Consider the following 24,833-nt stretch of genomic DNA (forward strand, 5'->3'; position numbering starts at 1 on the left):
CGCAATGCTGAATAAATGTACAAGCGCTAAGTGTTCGTGATTTTTTGTACTGTGCATTGAATGTGCACTAAATTAAAACAGAACTCCTCCCGAACACGCCATGAAGGCCCAACGATACCGACAGGCCGCCGCGTCATCCCCAGCCCATAGGCGTCACTGGATGTGGATATGGAGCGACATGTAGTCAGCACACCGCTCTCCCTGCCGTGTGTCAGTTTACGAGACCGACGCCGCTACTTCTCAGTCAAGTAGCTCCTCAGTTTGCCTCACAAGGGCTGAGTGCACCCCGCTTGCCAACAGCGCTCGGCAGACCGCATGGTCACCCATCCAAGTTCTAGCCCAGCCAGACAGCGCTTAACTGCGTTGATGTGACGGGAACAGCTGTTACCACTACGGCAGGGCAGTAAGTACTTTTGATTTTTTTGTACTGTACATCGGATGTACAACGCCCCTCACACTGTAGTAATTCACTTGTAAATTCATTACACTAGTAACCAGTGAGAGCAATTGTGCTATATGTTGCATAATGGACGAATAATAATAGAATTCTTGTTCGTATATTACACGTAAAGAAATATATTTTTCTTTTTATGCAAATAATAATATGCTTGCACAGCTCTGAACGCAAAGGAGGCACTATCTGTGAAAACAGTTTAACTGTACGATTTTAATTTATCTGGAGCAACTTTTCCTTAGCTCTATGTCTTTGAAGTAAGACGCGTTCCTTGTGAGCTGCGAATGATTTCTGAAATACATGGACTGTAGTTCAAAAGCATATTTAACACATTTTCGAAACGTATCACTTCAAGAAGCAGTGTGATATAAGAACAGAAAACTGTAATTAAAGGAAATGTCTGTTAAATACGACGACTGTACGTGTTCATCGTAAGTTGGCGGTAAAGTATTTATGACAAGATATTCCAACGGCCTGCTCTTAGAAGTGTCTTTACCGATATTGAACTTATAAAGGTAAAAGTTTCGCAGTCTGTTGTGCTTTCATGATTAAATCGTTGAACGATTTTGAAGAGATTTGGTATGGAGCTACTAGCTTGAATGCTGAGGAAAAACATAGGCTATTTCGGAAAGTTTGTTGTACAAGGTATCTATTGATTTGAAGAGTATAAAGCGAAGTATGTTAATAATTACTCTCTGAAGAAGCTAGGGCGTTTACTATTTGTCTTTTGAGCTTCATCATATTTGTGAATATGATATTATTGTTTGATGTGTTCTACGTAATATGAATCAACATAACGAATATAAACGTTATAGATTCCTCAAAGTGATTTATATATGGTTCTGTACTAATATGAGTCACAAGTCTGTCGCATTCCAGCCGCTGAGCGATGCGCATCTGTCATAGGTACTGAGACGCTTGAATACTCGCGACGACGACGAACTTTAAATGCTGTATGACAGACAGACGTCGTGCCAGGGCAACTGACATTTATGCACGTGCAAATGTTATAAAATTTGCGCTGCACCGATCTACAAATTATTTATTTTATTTCTTCGTCAGTTTAACACTGTTTAATAATTTTAGGTAGTCAAGATTTTATTTCGTCACTGTCACCATCACTCACTGTAACGAAACTACAGTTACCCTTCTACAGCTAGTTGTCTTTTGGTATTGGTTAAGAACAGTCTTGGTTGCAATTTTAGTTTTTTATTTCTCAACTACACGTTTCGCCTTATTTAGGCATCTTCAGGTTGATCTACATAGAAAACAGAGAACAAATACATAAATAAGGCGAAACGCGTAGTTGAAAAATAAAAAACTAAATTTGCAACCAAGACTGTTTTTAACCAATACTGTCAAGCACTGGTTTGTTGTAAGCCACATATGGATTGGAAGAATTTCTATAATTGTCTTTTGGTTGGCGCTGATGATCCTTGATCATAGAGTCCAAAGTTCGATTCCCAATCACGTCGTGTTTTCTCCGTTCGGGACTGAGTGCGTACGTTGTCCACATCATTATTTTATCATCATCGATGCCCAAGCCGCCCAAGTGGTTTAAAGAAAAAAGACTTGCACCAAGCGGCCGAGTATCCCGAAAGGGGGTTTTCTGGCCCATAAAGCCATATCCACATTTCATTTCACTTTATTGATATGCGACTACAGCCGGGTTAACAGATAGTACCCTTTAAGGCACCAAATATTTGTCGTAAACATTTACGGATCTTCTCCAGCATCCGTCAGTTGTGGTGTTATTCTGGGGTGGAACATTCCAGAACCTCTATCCATTTTGACACACACCCTTGTAACACGACACGACCTTTTGTTACCTCTCTCCGCGCAAAAGCAGGCAGGGTGCACCATCTGGCTAAAAGTGCAAGCGGTGCCGCGCGGCGCTGCAGCGCGAGACATTTCCGGCGCGCCGTTTGAGAACTTTTTGGTGCGGCAGAGCACAGCAGGCAGCTGCGGCCGCTTCGGAGAGGTCGCCGCCGGTCCGTCGGTGCACACACGGGCGCCAGAAATAGGCGGCTATTCCTGTAGGCCGGCGCGGCCAGCGACATGTGCTGCGGCGAACGCACGCGCCATATGCGCACGCGACACGGCCCGCAGCGTGAAATGTGGATCACGCCGCAGCCGCTTCTGTTCCGGCGCACACCGCACAGGGGGCAGGGGTCCAGCCAGCAGGTTCTGGTGGGGACTGCTTTGCAGCTACCCGCACAATTCACTGTAAACGTTGTACGGGCCTTACAGAAACGTTTATGTGCACGGCAAGGCTGTAGTGTTGGGATTAAATGACTGGCAAATAATCCCTTTAACCCAAGCAGCACCAACGCATTTTCCATAGCGCGTATTACCTAGGGGAGAGGACTACTTTATTTCTACCCTACAAAAAATCTAAAAAAAGGATAATTGGTTGATTGTTGTTGGGTAGGACTGGGGTCTACAGGTAGCGTCTTTGATCGCTAATCAAAACGTCCTGGGTCCAGGGTTAGAACCCTGCCACTGCTTATATTATGAATAAAAATGATCTGTAATGGCAGCAGAAGACTTCTGGCATAAGAAGTCACCCTCATTCTGCCAACGGCCTTGTAAAGAGGACGAATGTGCGGACAGAGGTTCAAGGCACTCTCTTGCCCTTGGCTGTGAAACTGCACGTAAAAGGCGCAAGAATCAGCGATGATGAACGGCATGGGGATGCAGAAGGCAATGGAAACCACTGCATTAAGGACACGTAGCGTGACATGCGGCCTGTAACTGGAAAACTGTCAGATTGATCTGTTGAAAGTAGGCTGTTTAGGTTTTTATGTTGGTAACGCCATGTAGCGCTCTATATGAAAATCGCTGACTGTGCTGTGTGCAGTCGGTGGCTGGTTTGCATTGTTGGAATTTGCTATTGTAGTGTTGGGCAGTTGGATGTGAAGAGCGTTGCGCAGTTTGAGGTGAGCCGCCAGCAGTGGTGGATGTGGGGAGAGAGATGGCAGAATTTTGAGAGCGGACGATCTGGACGTGTGTCCATCAGAAAGAGAAAATTTGTAATACTGGATATCATGAACTGATATATATATATATAATGATGACTTTTTAACATTATTAAGGTAAATACACTGTTTGTTCTCTATCAAAATCTTTCATTTGCTAAGTATGCCTATCAGTACTTAGAATCTTTTATTTAGCTGGCAGTATTGGCACTCGCTATATTTCAGTAGTTCTAATAGCGAAGGTTTTTGTGAAGTAAGTGATTCATGAAAGGTATAGATTATTGTTAGTCAGTGCCATTCTTTTGTAGGGATTATTGAAAGACAGATTGCGTTGCGCTAAAAATATTGTGTGTCAGTTTAAGCACACCCATTTATAATTTTTCTAAGGGTACGTTTCACTCTCCATTGGCAAAAGAGTCCAGGCTAGACCCCCATTCATATCTTCGGGTGGGGACTGCCAAGGGGGAGTCAACCATGAGAAAAAGTTTGAATAATCAACGAAAGGAAATTGTTCTACGAGTTGGGGTGTGGAAATTCTGAAGTTTGAACAAGATAGGGAAGCTAAAAAATCTGAAACAGGAAATCCTAACGCTCAATGTAGATACAGTGGTAGCAGTGAAGTGAAATGGAAAGATGACAACGATTTTGGGTTAGATGCGTGTAGAATAATATCAACAGCAGCAGCAAATGCTCTAAAGAATGTAGAATTCGTCCTGAATAAGAAGGTAGGGCAGGGGGTGAGTTACTTTGAAAAGCTCAGTGATACGGTTGTACTCAAAGGAATCGGCAGCGAAGACACTAGTTCAGGTATATATGCCGACAAAGCACGGCGAAGATTAAGAGATAGAGAAAGTATGTGACGATATAAATTGGTAATTCAGCACGTAAAGGGAGATGAAAACCTAATAGTCAGGGGCGATTGAAATGCGGTTGCAGGGGAAGGAGTAGAACAAAGGGTTATGGGAGAATATGGGCTTGATAGTAGGAATGGGAGAGGAGGAAGCCTAATTGTGTTGAGACCCAGCTAGTAATAATGAATACTCTGTTCAAGAATCACAAGAAGAGGAGGTATACTGGGAAAAGGCCGAGTGAAACGGGAAGATTTCTATTAGGCTACACCACAGTCAGACAAAGATTTCGAAAACAATACTCCATTGTAAAGCATATCCAGGAACAGGTACAGACTCAGGTAAAAATGTAATAGTGACGTCATAAGCGCGTGACTGCGTGTGAGATCGCTCTCTAAGTTTTCATCTATTTTTAGTTTTCAGATATATATTTTAACTGTTTTTGTGATAATATTTACTATATAAGTGACTTATTAGTGGTTTCTTCATTCACCTCTGCATTTCGTGTGTTGTGGCCTGATATTTGTGAGTGTTTCGTATCGAGCAACTTAACCTCTTACCCGTGTTTACATTCCGCGCTGACCAGTTGCAGCTGTAGCGGCGCATCGAAAGCTAAGTACTAATTAATTGTTTGTGTATAGTATTTTATTTAGGAACTTTAGTGGTCTTCAACCGGTGTTCTTGGTGTTTTCCGGTGAAATAACTTCAGAAGACATTTTTGCGAACTGCTTTCAGTTTCGTTACTGTCATTAGACGTTTGATTTTCTTTCTGTGTTAGTATTTTGTTATATTATCATTTGTTGTTGATTAATACTTTCAATAATAGTAGTTACTTCCCTTGTAGAGCAAGTTTGTGATAATTGTAGTCAGTTTTTAACATCCTCTTATTGTAGTAGCGGAACTTAGATAAAGTTGTTTTCTTGTTTCAATAATTGTAAAATTTTACCATGAGTGAGAAGTGTGGGCTTTGCCGTAGGTTCGTGAGTAGTGGATTGCGGTGTGAGACTTGTTCGAAGTATTTTCACTGGGGGGAATGCAGTGGGGAAGCCAGTGGGCATTCTGGTGAGATCCTCTCCTGGAACTGCAGGTTATGTAGCAAGAGTAAGTTGATAGAGGAGCAGGAGCGTAAGATCTGTGCCCTTCAGGTGCAGTTGAAAAACGCACAGGAGGAGCTAGATAGGATGAGGAGGGAGAAGGGGGTTGGGGAATGGGAGCTGGCTGTTGGCAAGAGATCTGCTAGGAGAAGGAGATTTTCAGATAGTTTTACTATTGGTGTTTGTAATAGATATGACCAACTGTCAGAGTCTAGTGGAGAGGAATCTCTAGTAGCTGTAGATGTAGGAAGTATGCAGCAGACCTCAGCAGTTACGGTGGCTAGGACAGTTGCAAAGTCTAAGAGAAAGAAGAAGGTTCTGCTGTTAGGTAGTTCTCATGGTAGAGGTGTAGGCCAGCAGTTGCAGGAAGTTTTGGGGAGTGAGTACCAGGTCACCAGCATTGTGAAGCCTAATGCAGGATTGGCTCAGGTGACTTTTAACATAGGGGGGTTATGTAGGGATTTTACTAAAGAGGATCAGGTAGTGATTGTGGGTGGGGCTGGTAATAGTATTGATAGGGATGGGAAGTATGACATAGATGGTGACCTGGAAAAGATAGCCACTCAGACTGGCAACACGAATGTGCATTTCGTGGAACTGTTTCAGCGCCACGATCGGCCTCATCTTAATATAGCCGTCAGGCGTAATAACATGAGACTTGGGGGTGCGCTGATGACAGAAGGCATGAGTCACATTTCAGTGGTGTCGGTGGAGTCTATCAGTAGGACGGGTTTCACTAGACATGGCCTGCACCTCAACAGGTATGGGAAGGGGAGGTTGGCAAAACTTATAGGTGACAGCATAGGTGGGGGTGGTGGGATCACTCATGGGAAAATTCCGGTAGTTGTGGGTGTTAGAGCTGTACCTTTTTTAGATTGAAGTCAGCTGATAGGTATTCCTGCTTAAGGGAAGTCTCTCTAACAAAGAAACCACTTTCTACAAAGCTTGGGTATCCGATTAATGAGGGAATTAGTATATTTCATCAAAATATACAAGGTATTCGAGATAAAGTTAGTGAACTGCTTATAGATGTTGACTCTGAAATTATTGGTATATCTGAACACTTCTTAAATAAGGAGATAATTCAGAGGCTTCCTTTACCAGGATACAGGTTGGCTGGCAGCTTTTCTAGGAGCTCTTTGCGGTGTGGGGGAGTAGCCATGTATGTGAAAAACGGTATCCCATTTGAGTCAATTGATGTTTCAAAGTACTGCACTGAAAAGGTGTTTGAATGTTGTGCAGGTGTGGTTAAATTTAGTGGAGCTAAACTTCTTACTGTTGTTATTTATAGATCCCCAGACTCCGATTTCACAACATTTTTGCTAAAGCTAGAGGAGGTTCTTGGTTCACTTTATAGGAAATACAAAAAGTTAGTTATATGTGGTGACTTCAATATTAATTGTATACGTGATTGTTCAAGGAAAAGGATGCTGGTAGACCTCCTTAATTCATATAATCTTATGCAAACCGTATTCTTTCCAACGAGAGTGCAAGGGAACAGTAGAACAACCATAGACAATATTTTTGTTCATTCGTCATTATTAGAAGGGCATTCTGTTAGCAAAAAGGTGAATGGCCTTTCAGATCATGATGCACAAATTTTAAGTCTAAAAGATTTTTGTGCTTCAACACATGTTAAATATAGTTACCAACTTTTTAGGAAAGCTGATCCAGTTGCTGTACAGACTTTTGTAAACCTTATCAAGGAACAAGATTGGCAAGATGTTTATAGTGCTGATACAGTAGACGATAAATATAATGCTTTCCTCAAGACTTTTCTCGTGCTCTTTGAAAGTTGCTTTCCGTTAGAACGTTTAAAACAGGGTACTAGCACAAACAGGCAGCCTGGGTGGCTGACTAAAGGGATAAGAATATCTTGTAGAACAAAGTGGCAATTATATCAAAACGTTAGAAACAGTCAAAATCTAAATGCAGCAGCCCATTACAAACAGTATTGTAAGGTGCTTAAAAAAGTTATTAGGAAGGCAAAAAGTATGTGGTATGCAGATAGAATAGCTAAGTCTCAGGATAAAATTAAAACCATATGGTCAGTCGTAAAGGAAGTGGCTGGTCTGCAGAGACAGGTCGAGGATATAGAATCAGTGCGTAGTGGGGATGTCCGTGTTGCTGATAAGTCGCATATATGTACAGTACTTAATAATCACTTTCTGAATATAGCAGGTGAACTAAATGGAAACCTAGTCCCAACAGGGAATCATATAGCGCTCTTAGAAAAAAGTGTTCCGAGACTGTTACCTGAAATGCTCCTCCATGATACTGACAAGAGGGAGATTGAGTTAATAATTAAATCACTAAAGACCAAGAACTCTCATGGATATGACGGGGTATCTAGCAGAATACTGAAGTATTGTTCCACGTATATTAGCTCAGTACTTAGCCATATCTGTAACTTTTCCTTTAGCAGTGGTCGGTTTCCTGACCGATTAAAGTACTCGGTAGTGAAGCCACTTTATAAAAAGGGAGACAGGGATAATGTTGACAATTATAGACCTATTTCTATGCCATCGGTGTTTGCTAAAGTTATCGAGAGGCTTGTATATACAAGGTTACTGCAGCATTTAAATTCACAAAATTTGCTGTCAAATGTACAGTTTGGTTTTAGAAATGGCTTAACAACTGAAAATGCTATATTCTCTTTTCTCTGTGAGGTTTTGGACGGATTAAATAAAAGGTTGAGAACGTTAGGTGTTTTCTTTGATTTAACGAAGGCTTTTGACTGTGTTGACCACAAAATATTACTGCAGAAGTTGGAACATTATGGAGTAAGGGGAGTAGCTTACAATTGGTTCGCCTCCTACTTTAAGAACAGAAAGCAGAAGGTAATCCTCCGCAATATTGAGAGTGGTAATGATGTTCAGTCCCAATGGGGCACTGTTAAATGGGGCGTTCCCCAAGGGTCGGTGCTGGGGCCACTGCTGTTCCTTATTTATGTAAATGATATGCCTTCTAGTATTACAGGTGATTCAAAAATATTTCTGTTTGCTGATGACACCACCTTGGTAGTGAAGGATCTTGTGTGTAATATTGAAACATTATCAAATAATGTAGTTCATGAAGTAAGTTCGTGGCTTGTGGAAAATAATTTGATGCTAAATCACAGTAAGACTCAGTTTTTACAGTTTCTAACCCACAATTCAACAAGAACTGACATTTTAATCAGACAGAATGGGCATGTTATAAGCGAGACGGAACAGTTCAAGTTCCTAGGCGTACGGATAGATAGTAAGCTGTTGTGGAAAGCCCATGTTCAGGATCTTGTTCAGAAACTAAATGCCGCTTTATTTACCATTAGAACAGTATCTGAAATAAGTGACATTTCAACACGAAAAGTAGTATACTTCGCATATTTTCATACGCTTATGTCATATGGTATTATTTTTTGGGGTAATTCTTCTGATTCAAAAAGGGTATTTTTGGCTCAAAAACGGGCTGTTCGAGCTATGTATGGTGTAAGTTCGAAAACCTCTTGTCGACCCCTATTCAATAGTCTGGGAATTTTGACATTGCCCTCACAGTATGTATTTTCGTTAATGTCGTTTGTTGTTAGCAATATTAGCTTATTCCCAAGAGTTAGCAGCTTTCACTCAGTTAATACTAGGCAGAAATCAAATCTGCATGTGGAATGCACTTCCTTGACTCTTGTGCAGAAAGGAGTGCAGTATTCTGCTGCATCCATTTTCAATAAGCTACCACAAGAACTCAAAAATCTTAGCAGTAGCCCAAACACTTTTAAGTCTAAACTGAAGAGTTTCCTCATGGCTCACTCCTTCTATTCTGTCGAGGAGCTCCTGGAAGAGATAAAAAATTAAGCAAATTCCAGTGTTACATTCTTGATTTTCTTTATTTAAACTAACGACTTGTTTCATTTTATGTGTTTCTACAATCGTTTTATAATTTCATGTATTGACTCGTTCCATGACCATGGAGACTTCTCCTAAATGTGGTCCCACGGAACAATAAATAAATAAATAAATAAAATAAATAAATGGAGAATAGGCTGAAGATTATGAGACTAGCCAGAAAAAAGCAATGCGTATTGAAATGGGTTATGGAGGAACTAAGGAATGAAGAGCTACACTTGTAAGTTCTCTCTGGCTATAGCTCAGCAGGCAGTTCATTTGATGAGGAATAGACATCTCTTGAAAGGGCATCACAGAACCTGGAAAGAAAAACTTAGGTACAAAGACTGTAACCACGAAGAAACCGTGGGTAACAGGAGAAATACTTCAGCTGAACGAAGAAAGAAAGTAGGACAAAAAACGGTTACCGAAATTCAGGAATGCAGAGATAGGTCACTGAGGAATGAAATAGATAGGAAGTCCAGGGAAGCTAAGGCGACATGGCTGTATGAAAAAATTGAAGAAATCGAAAAAGAAATGATTGTCAGAAAGACGGACTCAGCATACAGGGAAGTCAAGACGACCTCTGGTGAAATTGAAGCAGGGGCCGTAACATTAAGGGTGTATTAGGAATTCCACTGTCAAATGCAGAAGAAAGAGTTGATAGGTGGAAAGAGTACACTGAAGGCCTTCAAGAGAGGGAAGTCTTGTCTGATGACGTGTTGGAGGAAAATCAAGCAGGCGATGTGGAAGAGATAGCAGACGACAGAGAAGAGATACAGGACCCACTATTAGAATCAGAATCTGAAAGAGCTTTCGAAAACGTATGGTCAAGTAAGGCAGAAGGGACAGGTAACATTCAACTGCAATTTCTAAAATTATTGAGTGTAGTGGCAAAAAAACGATTATTCAAGATGGTGTGTAGAATCTATGAGACTGGCGATATATCGTCAGACTTTCAGGAAAACATCATCCACACAATTCTCAAGATTGCAGGAGCCAACATGCGCGAGAATTATCGACCAATCACAGTAACGGCTCACGAATCCAAGTTGTTGACAAGAGCATTATACATGAGAAATAAAAAGAAAATAGAGGAACTGTTAGATGACGATCAGTATGGCTCCAGGAAAAGTTCCATTTGATAACAGAAGCAAGACTGAAAAGAAGTCGGAGTAGTGGAGCAACGTATATATGGACCCACTCTCCATCACTGCCAAATTTATTAAGATGGCGGCGACAGATATGGCAATGTTGCAATGACATCATGGTGGGAAGTTCAAATTTTGGGGGGAAGATAGGTCAATTGGGCTACCTCCACTAACCTAACACCCTCACGGGCCGGGGTGGCCGAGCGGTTCTAGGCGCTACCGTCTGGAACCGCGTGACCGCTGCGGTCGCAGGTTCGAATCCTGTCTTGGGCATGGGTGTGTGTGATGTCATTAGGTTAGTTAGGTTTTATTAGTTCTAAGTTCTAAGGGACTGATGACCTTAGAAGTTAAGTCCCATAGTGCACAGAGCCATTTGAACCTAACACCCTCCCTCTCCCCTCACTGCCCCTAGAAAATGGCGGGAAGTTGAAATTTTGGTGGTGAAAAAGGGCACTTGGGGTGCCTACACTAACCTAAGTCATCCAACCGCCGCCTCTTCCTAGGAATCGGCGGGAAAAGGACTCAGTCTGTGCAGGACAGGATGGATGTATGTCTTCATTCAAACAGTCTTTATTTAAACAATAAGAGGAAGTACCACCATCAAGTGTGTTCACCAAAAGTTCCGGTGTCCAACTGACCTAATACACAGTACTGCCACGAGAGGGCGCCGTCGCCCCTCTCGTGACGTAATCAAAGATGGCGGTCTGTGGAAAAAACGGCGGGAAAAGGACTCCGTGTGTCTATATTTAAACAATCTGAGGCAGTACCGCCATCCAGTGTGTTCACCATGAGGTCTGGAGCTCAACTGACCTGGTACACAGTAAAGCCACCAGAGGGTGATGTCACCCCTCCCGAGATGTAATCCAAGATGATAGTCTAGAGGTGGAAAATGGCGGGAAAATGACTCAGCCTGTTCTGGGCTGCTGGAGGGAGGAAGGAGTGTACTTCATTTATTTTGGAACAATTTATTTAGGGACAGATTTGATATAGTGCACATATTACACTGATACAAAACACACCCCCTGACATGCTTGGGGTCACAATACACAGTTTACAGACCTGCAAACTACTCGTAAATAATACCGTACGCTGATGTACAGACACGCAAACAACTCGTAAATTACGTAAATGATGTAGTACACAGCGTACAGACATGCAAGCAGCTCGTAAATTGTCGAAAACAATGCCTGTGTAATGCCAGTCAAACACGCTCACAACACCTAAACATCAAAAAATAAATAAGTAAATAAATAAATAAATAAAAACAGAAGTGCAGTGCAGAAACACTCATTGCACATGAAAAACACTTTCGATCTCTGATCAGCCGGGACGTATCAGACGCTCCAATTATTGTGTAACGACGTAAGTTTTGTATAAATGGTTTTCTTTTGATATATGACCATGTGCAGACTTCGTCACCTACGTCAGTTACAACACACTTCAAAATTATTTAAGTTCTTTTTAAATTGTCTCTAAATGGTTCTTGAACGAAACTGTAATTAAAACATCATCATTTGAGTCGTATGCGCAGAATTACGTCACTCAGTCCAATTGGTTTGCGTAAACTTTTTCAATTTAGATGTCGTTTGTTTCTCCTCAGAAATTATATGAATGAATGCAGGTTATCTGCTTTAATAGATATTAGAGCCACATTGAATAAACTTTCAAGACTCAAACTCGCGATGAACGCTGTCAAAAATTAATAATCTTTTCAAATGAATTACTTAACATAATTCTTCATAAATAAATCCTCGGAACACGTATTTAAACTTTTGTAGCATCCACTAGTTTATTATCTTCCTACATATAGACGTGAACCTAAGCCTTGACAAGACAGAACTGAACATTTACAACAAGATTAAACTTTCAATGACGTCATTGTTGTACAAAACATTACAAATTCCTTTTTTTCCGATTTTTAGAAGCACGACGCAACAACTCGGTTTCAGGACCTTCTGTTGCTCTTTGGCTGTCGACCCGCGACGTATAGTGGCCAGCAATTTTCTCTCTGGTCCCGGCAGCGAAGATGCTGTCTCCGTTCGTTGCGCCGACCTCTCCGTACACGAAACATAAAAAGTAAATACAAACTTTAGTCAATTCACAACCATTACAAATATTTCAAAAATACATCAACAAAAAACTAAATTAAACTTATATTCACCTGCAAACTGGGCTCACACTGGTGGATGGGTGACGCTTCAATTTCGCGTCCCACTACACAATATGCACCTGTCACTGACGCCGCCGACTTAGCGTGCGACCCCAGGATTCGGGTTGCAACGGTGGTCCACGCAAAGTGATGATGCAGCTGTCAGCTGCCGAGCCACCCACAGGCGTGAATTCGAGTCCTACAAGCATGAGACGGCGGCATCCCTTTCATATTTGACACCTGAGAAATTACTGTCGAAATGCAAGTTCACCTAGGCACCTTTGCTGGCGCAATAACACATAGCTGTAGTGCAGGTCCAGTGCTGAGTGATGTTTGCATAGCAGCTAAAAGCTTATCAGTGTTATACCAACGTCACATATCTATGTAAATAACAGCCAAGTCCCCCTCTGAATGCGCTATAGAAATCTGTTCCAGAATAACATCGATTACTTCCCCCCCGTCGCGATCCCTAATGCGACATGCGAGATGCGTCGAAGTGCGTGCATGTGAATCCTGTGGCTACTGATGTAACAGGTCGCTCTATAGAATTCTGTTTCTGAATAACATCGACTGCTTTCTCTCCATCACGATCCTAACATTACATCTGAACTGGATCTAGCTGTGCACGCATGCTTACCAGTCCAGCCCAGCATGGCTGACGCACTGCCGCAAAATGTTCGTCCTGTTGTCAACATACGTCTCAGAAACGTTAAATGACCTCACCACTAAAAGCCTTTATCATGTCTGTGCATGTTTGTGAAAGCACTGTTAATCATAAAAGCATCCTTTTTGTTTGGTAAGAGAACACTGTCTAAGCCCAGATGGGGGTAAATCAGAACAATTATGCGAACACAATTCGAAGCACTGTCTTACAGAAGAGACAAATGGAGGGAATTTTCGGTATCCTACAGCTACTGCTCTGGAGATATCCTAGTGCCACAGTGGTGGATGAGTGACGGCATCCCTGCCAGAGATGGATGGTATGCTTCAGCTTGTCTTTGAACACTTTCTTTCTCAAAACTTTCCATAGATACCTTTCCTCCATCTTGTTCGAATCAATTTGTAGATGCCCCTACGTCCCAGCATGAAGGACATCTTGTGAATGAATGGAGCATTATGATTGGCACTTATTGAGTTTACCCATAGAATTACTGATACCATTGGTGTGGAGTCATTGTACGTCTTTTTTTTTCTTTCTCCAGATGAGACTTTCAATGGCAAAAAACTATTTTGTACAGATCACCATATTGCACTGACAATTAAACGCTGCAAAGTGGTTTACAGGTCGTCAGATATGGAAAGACTCTTATTCAATTACACTGCTCTGCCACTGAGGACGGGAGATTGAATATTAGAGCGTGAAACTGATCTCCAACCCACCAATATATCATCGTGTACCGTGTCGATGTAGTAAACATACATTTCGTATCCTCCTCCAAACAAAATCGCACCTTTTACATCGTTTGTATAGCTATCGACCGCCAGACACTCGTACATATGCTGTGAAGACAGACAGCATACACACAAGCACTTGCTGCACTATAAATTTCTCAAGAGGTCGTGCGGTCATCCACTCCCAACGTTTGACCAGATCACCCTCAGTGGACCAAAGTCACTCCCCGAACTGTTGTATAAAGGCTGGATCAGTTTCCCTCAGCACAAAGACGTTACTGTTTATGGTTCTAACCTGCTTGCTTGCTTGCTTTTCTTCACCCATCTCCAGACTGTGGGATTACAAGAACATATGTAATTTCGCATGGTTTTTCAGAATGTCATGCCATTTTCACGATACTTCTCGATAGCAAGTACTTAGCAATATTGCTCGCATAGCAGTACTGCTCGTGCGACATAATTCTGAAGATATAGACTGGAAATTATTTTTCTAGGAAGCCTAAACGTTAGCCAGGTGGAGCGTGCTGTAAACCATTGAGTAACTAGAACCTTATTCCGTCTGTGAAGACCTTTACATGAAAACTCGAAAAAAATACGGGAAACTGATATTTCCACTCTCGAATACCGATGTCGGTGTTATAACAGATTCCAAATCTTCCCTCTAATTTACAAAGTCAGCTAAGGTGTTTCTCATGACTAGGGAACTAGTAAACATGTCTTCGACCTGTCTTTCACCTGCTAGACGCACAAAACCACAGTCGATGTTCTCTCAACTAAATAAAGACGCGAAACGCACACCTACACCTCCATACTCAATCTTCTCAAAATTTCATGTGATCATAAAAGCTACCCAACGCATACTAACTATTAGTTCTCTATTCGGCTGTCTAGAGGACGACATGGTTAAGTCAGCTACATTCCTCCACCCCAACAGGTCTCTCCATTCAGACAGCTCCTACCGTAAGCCAGACACGTGGATCATTCCCACCACAGGCCACCGGCGCTGCGTGTCACACGCCCCTGTTGAAGGACATTCGACAATGAGAAAAATATCGGAAATACACTCTATATGGATCTGTCCGAAAGAAGAGACACCATATCCATGTGAGTATACGAGGTGCGGCTAGAAAAAAACCGGACTGATGCTGGAAAAAACATTTATTTACAATTATTTACAATTTCATGTTATCTCCTTCAATGTACTCTCCTCCTCGGTCTCTACACCGCTCCATACGAATTTTCCACTGTTCATAGCAATGCTGCAGATCATTTTCGGTAAGTCCATACATTACTTCCGTCGCTTTTTCTTTTACTGCTTCAACAGTCTCAAATCTAGTTCCTTTCAAAGCTGACTTGACTTTAGGGAAAAGAAAAAAGTCACAGGGGGCCAAATCAGGTGAGTAGGGTGGATGATCTAAGATGGGAATGTTGTGTTTTGCCAAAAACGTCTTCACTGACAACACACTGTGAGCTGGGGCATTGTCTTGGTGAAGGATCCATGACTTTTTTCTTCACAAATCGTTCCGTTTTCTCCGTACTCGCTCACGTAGGGTAGCCAGGACGCTAATGTAGTAATGCTGATTCACTGTTTGTCCCTCTGGTACCCAATCAATGTGCACAATCCCTTTGATGTCAAAAAAAAACAATCATCATTGCCTTGAATTTCGATTTTGACATTCGTGCTTTTTTTTTGTCGTGGAGAACCAGGAGTTTTCCAGTGCATCGATTTTGTAAGAAGGTGGGATCACTTTCAATGTTTTCCAGGATGTCAGAACATATCATTCTTCGGCGTTCCTTCTGTTCAATTGTGAGACACTTTGGAACCATTTTTGAACACACTTTGTTCATGTTGAAACTTTCATGAAGAATCTGCTTAACACTTTCCTTGTCAACTCCTGTTAACTCAGACACTGCTCTGATTGTTAAACGGCGATCTTGTCGAACAAGTTTACCGATTTTTTCAATGTTTGCATCAGTTTTTGCTGACAATGGTCTGCCAGTGCGAGTGTCATCACTGGTGTCTTCGCGGCCATCTTTAAATCGTTTAAACCACTCAAACACTTGTGTTCGCGATAAACAATCATCGCCGTACACTTGTTTGTAACATTACAAACGTTTCACTTGCAGATTTTCCTAGCTTGAAACAAAATTTGATGTTAACACGCTGTTCTTTCTGTACACTCAACATTTTCCGACGCACAGACAAAACGTCAACTACTTAAAACAGACGCCACGGGCAGACTGAGTGCAGGAGGCAGATGAAACTCGATCAGTAGGCGGAGCGAGAGTCACGTGACAGGCCACGTGACTTTCAGCCTTATTGCATTCGTTTTATTGTTTCACCAGTACTAGTCCGGTTTTTTTTCTAGCCACACCTCGTATAGTTGTGGCAATACCGGCCATGACCTTCCTATTCTGTGCGGATGCACACATATTCCCTGAACCTTTACGGGACTTGGTAAGAATGTCTTCCACGAGTAATGAGTGTGTTGGGGTGAGACACTATGAATGTGGTGTGTGAACATACAAGATGAGAATGTGGGTCTCGTGCGGGGGGGGGGGGGGAGGGGGAGGGGCGTGCGCCAGACAGTCCCAGCAGTCGCACTATCCTCTGTGCCCTCGGTGGCTCAGATCGATAGAGCGTCTGCCATGTAAGCAGGAGATCCCGGGTTCGAGTCCCGGTCGGGGCAGTCGCACTATCCTCTGTGCCCTCGGTGGCTCAGATCGATAGAGCGTCTGCCATGTAAGCAGGAGATCCCGGGTTCGAGTCCCGGTCGGGGCACAACACATTTTCACCTGTCCCCGTTGATATGTATCAACGCCCGTCAGCAGCTGAAGGTATTAATATATAATTCTAATTTCATTCTAGACACCATATCCATATAAGTGTAGAGGTGTTCTAATGATGAGCTGGTATCTTAGCGCAGGTGGTTGGGCAAGATAAATACAAAATTATGCTGATAATATACGAATACGGCCAGTAACTGTAAGCACGGTTACTAAATTACAGCAAGAACTCTGAAAGATAGGGTTGCACATCAGTGTGATCGCCAAAGTGCATATAGCACACAGACTACCTCGCTAGAAGTACTAAGCAGTATAACTGTGTGCTGAATCGAGTGAAGTAATATTGCGTTACTACTGAATCAGTCATCGCGACAATGGTGCTTCTTACTCCTTCAGTGTAACACAGAAGTCATAGCCGGTAGCATTGACACTCTGGGTTCAGCTCTCTTTCTGTACTCAGTACACGAGTAGAAACATTTTTCTATGTGACCACAAGGCTCGCCTCATCAGTTGTCCAGCAGCCTGTGTCATTACTCTCCAAAATCCTAACATGAAATCATTATCCTTCTACCGCCTAGCGTGAAGTGTTTACTCCTCCATCTCCTAACGAGAAGGTTCTCTTCTAGGATGCTCTGTAACTTGGCTGTTTTTCTCCAGACCCGGAACTCGCCGGCCAAACTCGCAGACACTGCGAGTACTGTCCAGTATAACTGAATCAAAAATGTTAAACAATCTGCTGCTCTTTCGAATTTTTGCTGTCTATAAACATTAGTGCTCTGGTGTGGGGAGGAAGGCAGAAAATCCCTCCCAGTAGTTAGCAAATTTTGAAGCATACCTATGAAACGGCTGACATGTGACCAGAGCCGAAAAACTGCGTGCTCAACGGAAGAATCAATCAAGTAACTGCGAGCTGTCTCGAAGAACCAATCACAACGCTGGTTTCTGAAAATTTAAACTGAACGTTGTATCACGGCATCACTTCTGCGATAACGCAGATTGACACACTAACCTTCGAGAAGCGACACCTGGTTAGACATCACTTGTCTTGCTAAAATGCTTCTAGGAATAGTGTTACGTTCTTTCGAAGAAAAAAATTGTCCCATGCACCGCTTGGAGAGCGTAAGATTAGGGAACTGAATGCCAGTCTGTCTACCCGGGGCTGCGACTTCGCCTCAGAATCTGAACATTTTTATGACAGCCAGCTCTTTTTAAAGGAACTCTTGATCTTCTGCTAGCCAGCTCGTAAGCTCCCAACCGTGCAGCCCCTTCACTGTAGTAGAAAGAGAAATGAACAGAAAGCAATAAAAACGAACGTTCTCTGGAGGCACTGAATCTTATTTGCATTATTATGCAGTGTCAGTGATCCACTACTTATCAAGGGAAATGGGCATGAAAATATTCTGAAATATGTTATGTGACTGTTTCAGAGAAAACCGGCCACCTAACAATGGGATAAACAAACTGGCAAATAGCTCCCTTTAATGTACAATGCATATTTATACAGGGTTCGGTAAATAAAAATAGCCTGGAGAATAGAGTTCCATGATATTAAGAAACACAACAGAGGAAAGGAAATACAGTACTAACTTGCCAATAGTAGGTGTTGAATGTGACCGCCATTCATCTCTTGGCATTGTTGGGCCCCGGTCGGCAAGTTGCTGAAGGCGGATCGAAACTGGACTGCTGGAATTGCTGCAGTCTCCTCCGAAATGTTCTGCTGCAGTTCTTGGCAACAATGAGGTTTGTTACGATACGCCTTAGACTTGAGGGCTCCAAACACAAACTAACTGCACACCGACAAATCGAGTGACCTGGGTGGCCAGGCCGCGAGCAGACTGACCTCTGTAAACTACTCTATCAGGCGTGCAGATTGTGCAAATGTGCTCCATCGTTCGGCCGGCTGTTTGGGCAGTTGCTCCACCCTGTTGGAAATAACTGTAGGTCTTTTTCTCCTCCGTTAATAGTGCCACAAATGGTATCAAAATGTCCGAGCCACTTTTATTTGCTCCATCCTGTATATATTACAGCTTTGTGATGGGTGTAATCTGCGATGCAGCCACAGGCTCGTATTATGGATCAGACATAATTTCAGTCGCTTTGTAAGTTATTATTTTTTTAATAACATATAGATCTCTTTTGTTAAATGTTGTTCTTTAGACAGCGGTGTGCAAAACTTAACGACGAAAGTAACTCACGCACGATGTCTCATGGCCAAGCAACGTAGCTTTATGAACCTCGGACCTCTGACCAACTGTCAGAGTCCAATGGAGAGGAATCTCTAGTAGCTGTAGATGTAGGAAGTATGCAGCAGACATCAGCAGTTACGGTGGCTAGGACAGTTGCAAAGTTAAGAGAAAGAAGAAGGTTCTGCTGTTAGGTAGCTCTCATGGTAGAGGTGTAGGCCAGCAGTTGCAGGAAGTGTTGGGGAGTGAGTACCAGGTCACCAGCATTGTGAAGCCTAATGCAGGATTGGCTCAGGTGACTGTTAACATGGGGGGGGGGGGGGGGGGTTATGTATGGATTTCACTAAAGAGGATCAGGTAGTGATTGTGGGTGGGGCTGGTAATACACTCCTGGAAATTGAAATAAGAACACCGTGAATTCATTGTCCCAGGAAGGGGAAACTTTATTGACACATTCCTGGGGTCAGATACATCACATGATCACACTGACAGAACCACAGGCACATAGACACAGGCAACAGAGCATGCACAATGTCGGCACTAGTACAGTGTATATCCGCCTTTCGCAGCAATGCAGGCTGCTATTCTCCCATGGAGACGATCGTAGAGATGCTGGATGTAGTCCTGTGGAACGGCTTGCCATGCCATTTCCACCTGGCGCCTCAGATGGACCAGCGTTCGTGCTGGACGTGCACACCGCGTAAGACGACGCTTCATCCAGTCCCAAACATGCTCAATGGGGGACAGATCCGGAGATCTTGCTGGCCAGGGTAGTTGACTTACACCTTCTAGAGCACGTTGGGTGGCACGGGATACATGCGGACGTGCATTGTCCTGTTGGAACAGCAAGTTCCCTTGCCGGTCTAGGAATGGTAGAACGATGGGTTCGATGACGGTTTGGATGTACCGTGCACTATTCAGTGTCCCCTCGACGATCACCAGTGGTGTACGGCCAGTGTAGGAGATCGCTCCCCACACCATGATGCCGGGTTTGGCCCTGTGTGCCTCGGTCGTATGCAGTCCTGATTGTGGCGCTCACCTGCACGGCGCCAAACACGCATACGACCATCATTGGCACCAAGGCAGAAGCGACTCTCATCGCTGAAGACGACACGTCTCCATTCGTCCCTCCATTCACGCCTGTCGCGACTCCACTGGAGGCGGGCTGCACGATGTTGGGGCGTGAGCGGAAGACGGCCTAACGGTGTGCTGGACCGTAGCCCAGCTTCATGTAGACGGTTGCGAATGGTCCGCGCCGATACCCCAGGAGCAACAGTGTCCCTAATTTGCTGGGAAGTGGCGGTGCGGTCCCCTACGGCACTGCGTAGGATCCTATGGTCTTGGCGTGCATCCGTGCGTCGCTGCGGTCCGGTCCCAGGTCGACGGGCACGTGCACCTTCCGCCGACCACTGGCAACAACATCGATGTACTGTGCAGACCTCACGCCCCACGTGTTGAGCAATTCGGCGGTACGTCCACCCGGCCTCCCGCATGCCCACTATACGCCCTCGCTCAAAGTCCGTCAACTGCACATACGGTTCACGTCTACGCTGTCGCGGCATGCTACCAGTGTTAAAGACTGCGATGGAGCTCCGTATGCCACGGCAAACTGGCTGACACTGACGGCGGCGGTGCACAAATGCTGCGCAGCTAGCGCCATTCGACGGCCAACACCGCGGTTCCTGGTGTGTCCGCTGTGCCGTGCGTGTGATCATTGCTTGTACAGCCCTCTCGCAGTGTCCGGAGCAAGTATGGTGGGTCTGACACACCGGTGTCAATGTGTTCTTTTTTCCATTTCCAGGAGTGTATTATTGATAGGGATGGGGAGTATGACATAGATGGAAAAGATAGCCACTCAGACTGGCAACACGAATATGCATTTCGTGGAACTGTTTCAGCGTCACGATCGGCCTCATCTTAATACAGCCGTCAAGCGTAATAACATGAGACTTGGTGGTGCGCTGATGACAGAAGGCATGAGTCACATTTCAAAGGTGTCGGTGGAGTCTATCAGCAGGACGGGTTTCACTAGACATGGCCTGCACCTCAACAGGTATGGAAAGTGGAGGTTGGCAAAGCTTATAGGTGACAGCATCGGTGGGGGTGGTGGGATCACTCATGGGAAAATTCCTGTACTAGTGGGTTTTAGAGCTGCACCTTTTTTAGATTGAAGTCGGCTGATAGGTATTCCTGCTTGAGGGAAGTCTCTCTAACAAAGAAACCACTTTCGACAAAGCTTAGGTATCCGAGTAATGAGGGCATTAGTATATTTTATCAAAATATACAAGGTATTAGAGATAAAGTTAGTGAACTGCTTATAGATGTTGACTCTTCAATTATTGGTATATCTGAACACTTCTTAAATAAGGAGATAATTGAGAGGCTTCCTTTACCAGGATACAGGTTGGCTGGCAGCTTTTCTAGGAGCTCTTTGCGGTGTGTGGGAGTAGCCATGTATGTGAAAAACGGTATCCTATTTGAGTCAATTGATGTTTCAAACTACTGCACTGAAAAGGTGTTTAAATGTTGTGCAGGTGTGGTTAAATTTAGTGGAGCTAAACTTCTAACTGTTGTTATTTATAGATCCCCAGACTCCGATTTCACAACATTTTTGCTAAAGCTAGAGGAGGTTCTTGGTTCACTTTATAGGAAATACAAAAAGTTAGTTATATGTGGTGACTTCAATATTAATTGTATATGTGATTGTGCAAGGAAAAGGGTGCTGGTAGACCTCCTTAATTCATATAATCTTATGCAAACCGTATTCTTTCCAACGAGAGTGTAAGGGAACAGTAGAACAACCACAGACAACATTTTTGTTCGTTCTAAAATGGCTCAAATGGCTCTGAGCACTATGGGACTTAACTTCTCAGGTCATCTGTCCCCTAGAACTTAGAACTACTTAAACCTAACTAACCTAAGGACATCACACACATCCATGCCCGAGGCAGGATTCGAACCTGCGACCGTAGCGGTCGCGCGGTTCCGGACTGTAGCGCCTATAACCGCTTGACCACTCCGACCGACTTTTTGTTCATTCCTCATTACTAGAAGGGCATTCTGTTAGCAAAAAGGTGAATGGCCTTTCAGATCATGATGCACAAGTTTTACAGAAAAAGATTTTTGTGCTGCAACAGATGTTAAATATAGTTATCAACTTTTTAGGAAAGCTGATCCAGTTGCTGTAGAGGCCTTTGTAAACCTTATCAAGGAACAAGAGTGGCAAGATGTTTATAGTGCTGATACAGTAGACGATAAATATAATGCTTTTCTCAAGACTTTTCTCGTGCTCTTTGAAATTTGCTTTCCGTTAGAACGTTCAAAACAGGGTACTAGCAGAAACAGGCAGCCTGGGTGGCGGACTAGAGGGATACGAATATCCTGTAGAACAAAGTGGCAGTTACATCAAAACGTTAGAAACAGTCAAAATCTAAATGCAGCAACCCATTACAAACAGTATTGTAAGGTGCTTAAAAAAGTTATTAGGAAGGCAAAAAGTATGTGGTATGCAGATAGAATAGCTAAGTCTCAGGATAAAATTAAAACCATATGGTCAGTCGTAAAGGAAGTGGCTGGTCTGCAGAGCCAGGTCGAGGATATAGAATCTGTGCGTAGTGGGAATGTCTGTGTTACTAATAAGTAACGTATATGTACAGTATTTAATAATCACTTTCTGAATGTAGCTTGTAGAAAAAAGTTTTCCGAGACTGTTACCTGAAATGCTCCTCCATGATACTGACAAGAGGGAGATTGAGTTAATAATTAAATCACTAAAGACCAAGAACTCTCATGGATATGACGGGGTATCTAGCAGAATACTGAAGTATTGTTCTGTGTATGTTAGCCCAGTACTTAGCCATATCTGTAACTTTTCCTTTAGGAGTGGTCGGTTTCCTGACCGATTAAAGTACTCGGTAGTGAAGCCACTTTATAAAAATGGAGACAGGGATAATGTTGACAATTATAGACCTATTTCTATGCCATCGATGTTTGCTAAAGTTATCGAGAAGGTTGTATATACAAGGTTACTGGAGCATTTAAAGTCACATAATTTGCTGTCAAATGTACAGTTTGGTTTTAGAAATGGTTTAACAACTGAAAATGCTGTATTCTCTTTTCTGTGCGAGGTTTTTGACGGATTAAATAAAAGGATGTGAGCACTAGGTGTTTTCTTTGATTTAACGAAGGCTTTTGACTGTGTTGAGCACAAAATGTTACTGCAGAAATTGGACCATTATGGAGTAAGGGGAGTAGCTTACAATTGGTTCGCCTCTTACTTTAAGAACAGAAAGCAGAAGGTAATTCTCCGCAATATTGAGAGTGGTAGTGATGTTCAGTCCCAATGGGGCACTGTTAAGTGGGGCGTTCCCCAAGGGTCGGTACTGGGGCCACTGCTGTTTCTTGTTTATATAAATGATATGCCTTCTAGTATTACAGGTGATTCCAAAATATTTCTGTTTGCTGATGACACCAGCTTGGTAGTGAAGGATCTTGTGTGTAATATTGAAACAGTATCAAATAATGTAGTTCATGAAATAAGTTCTTGTCTTGTGGAAAATAATTTGATGCTAAATCACAGTAAGACTCAGTTTTCACAGTTTCTAGCTCACAATTCAACAAGAACCTATAGTTTGATCAGACAGAATGGGCATATTATAAGCGAGACGGAACAGTTCAAGTTCCTAGGCGTTCGGATAGATAGTAAGCTGTTGTGGAAAGCACATGTTCAGGATCTTGTTCAGAAACTAAATGCTTCTTTATTTACCATTAGAACAGTATCTGAAATAAGTGACAGTTCAATACGAAAAGTAGTCTACTTCGCCTATTTTCATACGCTTATGTCTTATGGTATTATTTTTTGGGATAATTCTTCTGATTCAAAAAGAGTATTTTTGGCTCAAAAATGGGCTGACCGAGCTATGTGTGGTGTAAGTTCGAGAACCTCTTGTCGACACCTATTCAATAGTCTGGGAATTCTGACATTGCCCTCACAGTATATATTTTCTTTAATGTTGTATGTTGTTAGCAATATTAGCTTCTTCCCAAGAGTTAGCAGCTTTCACTCAGTTAATACTAGGCAGAAATCAAATCTGCATGTGGAATGCACTTCCTTGACTCTTGTGCAGAAAGGAGTGCAGTATTCTGCTGCATCCATTTTCAATAAGCTACCACAAGAACTCAAAAATCGTAGCAGTAGCCCAAACACTTTTAAGTCTAAACTGAAGAGTTTCCTCATGGCTCACTACTCCTATTCTGTCGAGGAGCTCCTGGAAGAGCTGAAAAATTAAGCAAATTCCAGTGTTACATTGTTGATTTCTTTATTTAAACTTACGAATTGTCGCCTGAATACGTTTCTTATATTTCATTTTATCTGTTTCTACTATCGTGTTATAATTTCATGTATTGACTCGTTCCATGACCATGGAGACTTCTCCTTAATTTGGTCCCACGGAACAATAAATAAATAAGTACATAGCAAGAACTACTAAACAGTAGTGCAGAAAGTAGCTGAAAGAAGTAAGCAATGACGCGAACAGAACTGGCACCTTCATTCGAAGACAATAATTTCACGTAAGGCACCGCGATATATGACGGTCCCCTGGACATTAGAAGCGATGGGTCATGCTTCTCAAGAACATGTACGGTCACCGTGTTTGGCAGTTCACGTCACAAGACTCATAAGGTGTTTTTGTGGTAGGGTCTTCCATTCCTCCGCCATCGCAACTGCTAGATGGGACTCGTAGGGAGAAGGAGTAAGTACAGTGTTGCAGTAACAATGACTGGTGAGTGTACCATGTTTAAAGACTTAGATGTCAGTACCTCTGTGCAACATTATGCTACTCCACACCTGGACCACCTGGACCACCAAACCAATCATTTTCGACAACGTTGGACGTGTTTTCGTATCGCAAGATATGGGAACACACAATGCAGCCA

The 24,833-nt window shown here is 42.9% G+C and overlaps 2 non-coding genes across 2 annotated transcripts; both read left to right on the forward strand.

Annotated features, from left to right (window-relative positions):
* Positions 1-16,541: 16,541 nt before the first annotated feature.
* Positions 16,542-16,616, forward strand: Trnat-ugu. The gene has a single exon. It is a non-coding gene; the product is annotated as a tRNA-Thr (tRNA).
* Positions 16,617-16,633: 17 nt separating this feature from the next.
* Trnat-ugu lies at positions 16,634-16,708 on the forward strand. Its single transcript has one exon. It is a non-coding gene; the product is annotated as a tRNA-Thr (tRNA).
* Positions 16,709-24,833: the final 8,125 nt, after the last annotated feature.

This window comes from Schistocerca americana, chromosome 7, assembly GCF_021461395.2.
Source record: "Schistocerca americana isolate TAMUIC-IGC-003095 chromosome 7, iqSchAmer2.1, whole genome shotgun sequence".
NCBI classification, from domain to species: domain Eukaryota; kingdom Metazoa; phylum Arthropoda; class Insecta; order Orthoptera; family Acrididae; genus Schistocerca; species Schistocerca americana.